Source organism: Dipodomys ordii, unplaced genomic scaffold, assembly GCF_000151885.1.
Source record: "Dipodomys ordii isolate 6190 unplaced genomic scaffold, Dord_2.0 Scaffold98, whole genome shotgun sequence".
Classification (NCBI taxonomy): Eukaryota; Metazoa; Chordata; class Mammalia; order Rodentia; family Heteromyidae; genus Dipodomys; species Dipodomys ordii.
Window position 1 is genome coordinate 3,058,493 of NW_012267314.1, and position 9,396 is coordinate 3,067,888.

Here is a 9,396-nt window from a genome sequence, read left to right on the forward strand (position 1 = left end):
TTTCTTCTTTCCCTATTTGGATCCCCTTTATGTCTGCATCTTGTCTTATTGCTGTAGCTAGGCATTCTAATACTAGATTGAAGAGAAGTGGAGAGAGTGGGCATCCTTGTCTTTAGAACAAAAATACTTTTGCTTAAAGTTAAGTCATTTCTTAAAAAAAGAAAGATGAATCAGTTTTTACCAACATGGATATGAATATTACATAATAAATTTGGGTATCCAAATTAGTAGAAAAGTATATTTCAAGCAACTTTAATATATGACCTGACTTTTTAATGATACATTTTATAAAATCTAGGAACAGATCAAATATTCCTGAGGAAAATCTATCCTTTAAAATATCCTTTGTAGGAATATTTCAAAATATTGTATTTCAAGTAGAAGAAAAATGTAAATTATTTCCCAACCAGTGAAGAATTTTGTTTTGTATTTTAAGACAAAGTCTCACTATGTATGCAGGTTGGCTTCAACGTTGCAGACTTACCCCTGCTTGCCTGCCTACAAGCACTGTCATTTATTTACCAAATGTGAAAATGATGCTATGGCTTATTGAGTTAAATAAACATATTGTTAAAATTAATTTATCCATTTTCTTTTATGTTTAATCATTTATTTTAAAATTACCTTTACGTAGTTGTACAACGGAGGTGCCGCTTGACAAAGCAAGTTATGACCTTAATGCATCTTGTTCAGTGTCACTGTCTACCATGCTCACCTCCCTTCTGCCCACCCTTCCCTTATTTTCCTTAGTTTTGTGGTATCTGCAATGAATTATTGAATTCACTCTCCCCCCCCATTCATTTGTTTACCCCTCTCCCATTGGTCCCATCCTCCCTTTTGGATGAACCCATTTCCTGGTGTTGATTGTGTTGTGCTAGTCTTTCTAGAAGATTTATACTATTGGGCTCCCCACAGAGTCTATTATACTTCAGTTAATTCATTTGTAACCGTTTGCATAGCACCCAGTGTGTTTACTTATGGATTTGTAGGTACATTCTGTCCATCACAAATGAGGGAAACTATGAAACCTTTGTTTCTCTGAGTCTGGCTTGCTTCACTTAATATAATGGTTTGCAAGTCTTTCCATTTCTTTTTTGCTATAGTTGATCATGGGGTTTGAACTCTGGGCCTGGGTGCTGTCCCCAAGCTCTTCAGTTCAAGGCAAGTGCTCTACTACTTGAGCCACAGTGCCACTCCCAGTTTTCTGATGGTTCATTGGAGATAAGAGTCTCACAGACTTTCCTGCCAGAGCTGGCTTTGAACCGAGATCCTTCTATCTCAGCCTCCTGAGTAGCTAAGATTACAGGTGTGAGCCACCAGTGTCCAGATTTTCCATTTCTTTACAAGTGGTACATTATCATTCTTTCTAATGGATGAGTAAAATTCCATTGTTTATATATACCACATTTTCTTGATCCATTCATCCATTGAGACATCTGGGCTGATTCCTTACATTGACTATGGTGAATAGTGCTACAATAAACATGGTTGAGCTGATGGTTTTATTGTAACCTTGTCTGTGTTCTATTTGATAAATAAATGCCCAGGAGTGGGTTGTTGGGTCATAGGTAGTTCTATGTTTCTGGTTTTTTTTTTTGGTCAGTCATGGGCCTGAACTCTGGCCTGGGCGCTGTCCCTCAGCTCTTCAGCTCAAGGCTAGTGCTCTACCACTTGAGCCTCAGCCCCACTTCTGGCTTTTTCTGCTTATATGGTGCTGAGGAATTGAACCCAGGGCCTCATGCATGCAAGACAAGCATTCTACCACTGAGTCACCTTCTCAGCCCTGTTTCATTTTTTAAGTAAACTAGATCAGAATGGTTAAGCAATTTTACATGCCCACTAACAGTGTATTAGAGTTCCCTTTTGGCCAAATTTCCACATATCATAATGGGAATATACAATTCATATTGTGACATTGTTTTTCTATTAACTCCCTTTTTATATTTTGTTGGTAGTAGGGCTTGAACTCAGGGCATGGGCACTACCCCTGAGCTCTTTCACTCAAGGCTAGCACTCTACCACTTTGAGCCACACCACCATTTCTGGTTTTCTAGTGGTTCATTGGAGATAAGAATCTCATGGACTTTCCTAGCCAGGCTGGCTTTGAACCACAACCCTGAGTAGCTGGGATTACAGGCATGAGCCATCAGCACACAGCCTATTAATTTTTAATACTTACTATTTATTTTGCAAGGTACCTGGCTCACGTTCCCTACAAGGAAATATTGTTCTTTCTCACCTATGCAGCTTTTATTAAGAGCTTATATAAAAGATAGGAATGTATGATTAAGACACAGTTTCTATATACAAGGAACTCTTTGTTTAACCAGAAACTATGTGTGAACAAGTAAGGTGAAATATGAAGGCATAAATGCTTTAAACCGTAGGCTCAAATCACTATGGCTCTTGCAAAGAAACCATGGGAATCACTCCTCCAGCCCTCTGACCAGCCGTGGTATTGAGATAGCCTCAGTTAAATGGCATTCAAACAAATGCAGTAAATGAAATTCCTGTGAATGTAGGCTGGATCAGATTCCTGGATAAATATGAGTGATGGAAGGGGCTATGAAAATAAAATTGAAAATGAAGGAAGCACTAGGAAAGAAAACAAGTTATGCCCAAAGAGTCTGGGCGGAAGTGTTGGTTTTGTATGAAGTGCATTATTGGGAATAGAGGAATATAGTTCTTCTAGAAAGGAAAACCCCTTGGCTTTGTTTCAGAGTTTTGGAGTAACCAAATAGAGTAACATGAAAGCAGGCATCTTTTACCTAAGAACTGCAGAGATTTTTTTTTTTTAACTTGGACTTTGAAGTAAAGGCTACCTCTTTGGAGATACAATGAAAGTAATTTCTCCCAAATTGCAAAAAAAAAAAAAAAAAAGGTTTAAGAACTGATTGCTTCTCCTTTGGTGCCCTCAAGTGGTTATTAAAATCAATGATTTAAGATATTATCTATCCCCGCCCCCAACCCATTTTCCATTTGCATCATCTTTGCATTAATTAACGCTTGCCTAAGGAGTAGATTGTTCCTTAGAAGAAGCAACTATGGGTTAGTTATTCCAAGTTGCCTTGCTAAGTAAATTGAGGAAACAACCTTTCTGTAAGTGAACGCTTACCGAAGCATGGGACTTGGGCGATTTCTTGAGACAGACAGAAACGAATCCTAAAGGACTCATCTTGAGACTTCCCAACATTGGAGGAGTGTTCTTTAAACATGAGGTTTAATGATGAGATAAAAATCTCTATCTCTGTTTATGGTAGTTCTTTCAACTTCCTCTGAGCTGTGGTAGGTATTCTGGGTCATTGATAAAGTTTGTGCAGTAGAGACTCCTGGACATGGTATAATGTCTTCGAATGTATGATACCTGTGTGAGGAACACAGACCTAGAATGCACCACACAAATGAAGATGGCATGCTAGTCAGCAAGGAATCCAGCAGTTAGAGCTCACAGAAAATGGGTACTTCTGCTCTGAGCTACAAGAAATAAACTAATACCTACACCTTTAGGAGAAACTAGTTGACTATCATGGGGAATTGTTCTGCTGTGCTTTTATTTGTGACAAAACATAAAATGTTACTGATTTAGTATAAGCACTATGATGATATGTATGTATGTTGTAGCATTCATGTTATGAATGAATCACGCCAGGTGCTACTATCTCATTAATCTTGACTCAAGATTAATGGAGTGGTAGGTCCTCAGGTTCTTATACTAGTGAGGAAAAGGGCTTCCAGACTTGGGAATAAAGATCAGGTTCTCTCTTTACAGATCACAGAAAAGAAATAAAAAAAGAATAATGATATGGCAGGATTCTATTACATAAACTGTTTCACACTACATTGTTTGGACATGTATGAAAAACCATTCAAATGTTTTTTATTTTTTTTTCATCTCATCAAACGATGAGATGATAACAGTAACAAAATTCTAGAAACTAGGAATTTGAACTTGAGGCAGACAACTCTGAAGGCTGAAGAAAGCTCATAGCCCAAGCCAGGAGCTCGGTACCAAGCCCGTAGAAGTCACCCAAGGCTGTGGATTTCTTAACGATGAGCTTGGTGGCAGCCTGGAAGAAGCAGGGAATGGGCTGCTTGGTGGTTGATTGTCTGTAGATAAAACAAAAAACCCAATTTCTGTTTCCCAAAGGAGAAGGAGCCTCCATGCAATGCCTGTAGCGAGATTTCATCATGAAAGGAGGTGGTGGAAGAAAGTTCCTGCAGGCCGGACTGCCCAAGTCCCTTTGCCTTTGGATGAGACTCCGGAAGCCAAGCCCTTCCCTTCCTAGCTCTGAAGGCCATGTGAGAGCGCATGCATGAGGCATTCAAACCCAGCGCTCCAGAAAATAGGAGCTGGAGTTGTTATTTGAGTCATCCTCCTTAATAAGCAGCTGGTCCCTTTTACCAGCTGATATTTCCCATTAAATTGTCCCGCTGGTATTCCATCAAGATGGCATGCTGCCTGCACCCCACATTTACCTCATGTCCCTTTTGTGGCTCATTGTAAACTTGTACAATGGGGGAATCTGGGAGGCAGCTGCAAACGTTCTGGGTTTTCAATCTGCCCAGCATAGTTGTCAGCAATTACGTCCCACCTCCTCCTTCTGCCCTTGTATTCTGAGTCCAGAGCACGGATGGCAAATTAACCACCCCAGTGTTCAGGCCTAGGCCCTCCTGTCCCTACAAGGCAAAAATGAAGGCCTTCCAATTCATGGAGCATTCTAAGCATCAAGAATTAGAGACAGTGGAAAAGCAGGTTCTGTGTGTTATGCAATTCTTTGTCTTCCCTAAAAATCTTCTCTCTGGGGATAACAGGATTTTTGTCTTTAGTTCCTCTAGAAGTGGGAGGCATGCACTTATTGCCACTGAACAGGGCTTTTTGAAAATGGGGAAATTCCAGAATGCTGGGCTCAGAGAAAGGATGGTCTCTATTTATTTGTTTTTATTTATTTATTATATTTATATTAATTTTATCTGATTTTATTTTTTCTTGTACTTATGTAGCTATACAAAGGGTTTTGATGCAATACATCAATTTATAAGTGTAATGCACCTCGACTACTTCTTGCGTTCTTCTCCCCATCTCTCCTAATGATCATGCTTTAAAGTCTCAAGTCCTGACTCAGAAATAAGACTAACTTTATGACCCATTAAGAAAAGTTAGGTGTGGTAAGTCACAAAAATATTGAAATTAATGCCTAAGAGGAAAAAGGAGGCTATCGAAATATGTGTGCAGTTTTTGCTTACCCTCTCCCATGCCCAGCCTGCATGCCTTATGTACTTGAAAGGTCAGGGAGAAAACAAACTCAGGGCTGGAGCATGGCTCAAGGGGTAGAGCTCTTGCTTAGCACGTTTGAGGTCTTGTGTTCAAATCTCACCACTGCCAATATGTATACACACATATATACTTATGTGTATAAATTTTTATGTAGATAAATAGATATTTATGCATATAAATATATGTGTGTATGTATAAAATTACTGAGAATTAATCATGAGTATATAGGCTCAAATTCCTTTAAATTTCAATTTTCTTTCTTTTATCCTGTTGAAAGGTACTTTTTAGTTTCCACTGGATTTAGCTAATGCTGAAAACTTTCTAATAGCCTTCTGGTGAACATCTACTACTTAGTTTGCTATTTATTAAATTTCAAAATTCAAATTAATTAATTCAAATGTTATAAGATCTAAGCGATCTGGGTTTGAGCTCCAGCTCTTTCCTTTCTTGCCATGTGATTGTGAGTTATTTAGCTCAGCCTTTCTTTAGTTATTTATGCAATGAAGGTGACTATGGCAAGTATGTGTCCCTAAGTTCTAACCCCAGTGCCACAGAACAAAAACAAAATTAGAAACAAAGCCAAAACAAACAAAAAACCAACTGACTTTCAGCTAGACCTAGTAGTACACACCTGTATTCTCAGCTACTTGGGAGGTAGAAGTAGAAGGATCATGGTAGATACAATGCCAGCCCCAGCAAAAGCTCAATACCCTAATAAACCAAAAGGCAAAAGGAAATGAGGTGTGGCTCAAGTGTTAGAGCACTGGCCCAGCAAGTACACAGCCTTGAGTTCAACCCTCCAGTACTGAAAGAGAGGAAAAGAAAGTGTCTTTTTCCTCCAGCTACTTACCAATCCTGCAAGGAAAGTGCTAACCCCCAGCCCTGTGCTTATGATTCAAGCTAACATTAGGCAGAATCTCTGAGCCATGCTTTGCCAACTCAGCAGAACTTTGGCTATTTCTGGGGATTTTCTCTCTGGAACTCTTCTCTGGTTCCTTACTGATGGCCACAGTTCAAAGCCTACCTCCTTTTCCAAGCCTCACTTCACCATTATCCTCTCATGCCTGGCCAGTGACCTGATGAGATTGTATGACGTTCAAGGCCATTTCCTGTAAACTGTCTCAACTGCCTCCTTCCTCCTCCAAACGGTGACATATTGAGCTCATCTTCTGCCCTTCTCTCTCTGCTCTAAGGGAAGTCATATCCTTCTTTGAAAAGACTAATACTTCCACCCCACTTCCTGATTCTGTTCTACTTCTTTTTATCAACAATGTGTTGGTGAAACACTGATCGAAGCCTCTTCATTGATTTCCTGTAAAAGCAGAATCAAAAGAACCTTGTTTCCCTTTCACATCAGTCCTTAAACCCAGCTATAACAGTGTCCCACTGGAAGTCTACCAGCATACCTGTGGATTCTCATTGAGAAATACAACATCTGTCAGTAAATGAAATAAATACAAATCATTTTCAAAATCGATTATCTAGTAATTTAGTTGCATGGTCTGAGTAAAATAAGATGCTCTGGCCATAAAATATTTCTGTAAATCAAATATATATATATATATATATATATATATATATATATATAGTTTGTTTGTTTGTTTGTTTGTTTTTGCTGGTCTTGGGACTTGAACTCAGAGCACTGTCCCTGAGCTTCTTTTGCTCAAGGTTAGCACTCTACCACTTCAGCCACAGTAGCACTTTGGGTTTTTTTCCTGAGTAGTTTATTGGAAATAGGAGTCTGACTTTCTTTCCTGCCATACTGACTTCAAGCCACAATCCTTAGATCTCAGCCTTCTGAGTAGCTAGAATTACAGGCATGAGTCACCATCTCCTGGCTTTCTAAATCAACTATATTTTAAGACAGGTGATTCATATAGAAAATGAGAACAAGTCATGTTAATATAGCTGCTGTGGGGCTTATGGATGTATCCATACTAGAATGATTTAAAGAACTTTCCTATCTTTCATGTATTTATTTCCTGAAGGAAATGTTAACCACTCCACAGGCCAATGAACATTTTTGCAGAGTTTTGTGGGAAATTCAGTTACACTCTAGGCTTATAATCTTTCAGTGCTTTAGGCCAGAAAACAAACTGGCATTAGATTCCCCCATCCCCCCCCAACACAATGGTCTAGAAACAAAATGCTACAGTGTTGCTAAAGTTACCTGCTTTTCAGTATTAAGTATTGCCATCTCAGGGATGCTAAGTGATACATTAAGCTGTATTTGCTTTACTTAGATTGTGATGATTAGATTTCCAAGTCTCTGAACAGCAGCTACAGATCCATATTTCTCTCTTTCATTTCATTACTTGCTGATAATTGTATTTTAAGCTGCTTTGGAATTCATCTCATAAGATGTTATATATTTCATGTTGGGTTGTGCTCCTGCTGTTTGAATCTCAACCGCCTGCCCTCTTAAGGAATATTTAAAAGTCAGCTGAAATCTAACAATGAGGTAAAGGGAGAAAATGGTCATGTTTGAATCAACTCAACATAAAATATTAGCTCTTAAATGGTAAAATCCTTTATCATAAAAAATGCATGGGAATTAACTCTTTGATGTTCCAAACATGTTTATAGTGAAAGCATTTGATGGCTGGGTATGTAACTCAGCTATACTGTAAAGCATCATCTACCTAGTATTCATAAGGCTTGAGATTCAAATCCCACCCCACCCCCCCAGACACAATTGAAACTGAATTTCAAGTCAAGGCAAGTATTATATTGAAAACAATTTGCATATTTCTGGACCTGCAAGTAAAAGATCATGAGCCTGGTCTGACTAGGCTATTCCGGGCCAGTTGACCAGGGATGAAAGCCCCTCCTGTTTCTATATAAGAATCCCTGGAAACCACAGGGGTGGGGTCTGCTCATAGCTCCCATGGACCTCTCAGGCCACAGCTCTTACTGCAGAATGAGAGGCTCTTTCTTTTGCCTCTGACATATATGATGTGAATAGCTTTTATGAATTATATTACTCATTTTTGTAGATATGCTCTTTCTGCACTACATCTTTTCTTTCAAATCATTTCAAAAAATCTGCCTTCCTAGATACTTTGTAGTAGAATAGGCTTGAGACACTGAGGATCTTAACTCCATTATACAATTTGGAATTGACTGGTGGTAGTCTATGTCTCCAGTATAACTGTTTCAACCTCTTGACATTAAAATATTAAGCCATTCTGTCATTTTTTAAATCCATTTCCTGAATAATTTCCAGTTTTCAAGCTATTTGTACACAGGAAACTGCTACTTAACAAAGGGTACACCAAGAGAAGGCAGGAGCCTGTCATCTAATTAAAGCCTCCTTTATTACCTGTATTAATTACAAGCCTCCTTTATTATCTATATTAAGTCGGCTGTGCTCCCCAAATATCTTTTCTTATCTGAAACCAAACTATGGAAAGACCCTAGTATGTATCAGAAGTGGAACTTACGTCCCAAAACACTAATTGTTAAAATCTTAGTCAAAATCTCTGTTTTAGAGAACCCAAGATACACGTGTTACCTCTGGAATCATTTTTCAGAGACTTGTAGGAACAGTCTGACATCAGGCTTGCGTTAACAAGACTGCTGTCCTCAGTATAAGAGGATAAAAATCAAGAAGAGGTATAAATTCTTTTTTAGAAGAGATATATAATTTCTGATATAAGCCTTTATGTTTAGAAGAGATGTCCCAGTGGAGGTATAAAACCAATGAAGTTATCGAGCCTGGGGCCCGAATTCCTACAGTAAGGATCTGTAATACTGAATTTGTTTATATTTTAGCACCATGGAGAGGCTAAGGAGATGGTACAAGAAAGAATATAAATAGATATGGCCCACATTATGGAGAGTTAGCTTAGCAAGTGTAAGGCCCTGTGTTCAATCTCCAGTACCTCCAATTAAAAGTCATCTGTTGTTTTTGTTTTGCTTCATTCATATTATAAAAGCAGCAGAATGGGGCTGGGAAGGTGGCTCAGTGGTAGAGCACTTGCCTTGCATGCATGAGGCCCTGGGTTCAATTCCTCAGCACCACATAAGCAAAAAGAAAAAAGCTGGAAGTGGTGCTGTGGCTCAAGTGGTAGAGCGCTAGCCTTGAGCTGAAGAGCTGAGGGACAGTGCCCAGGCCCAGA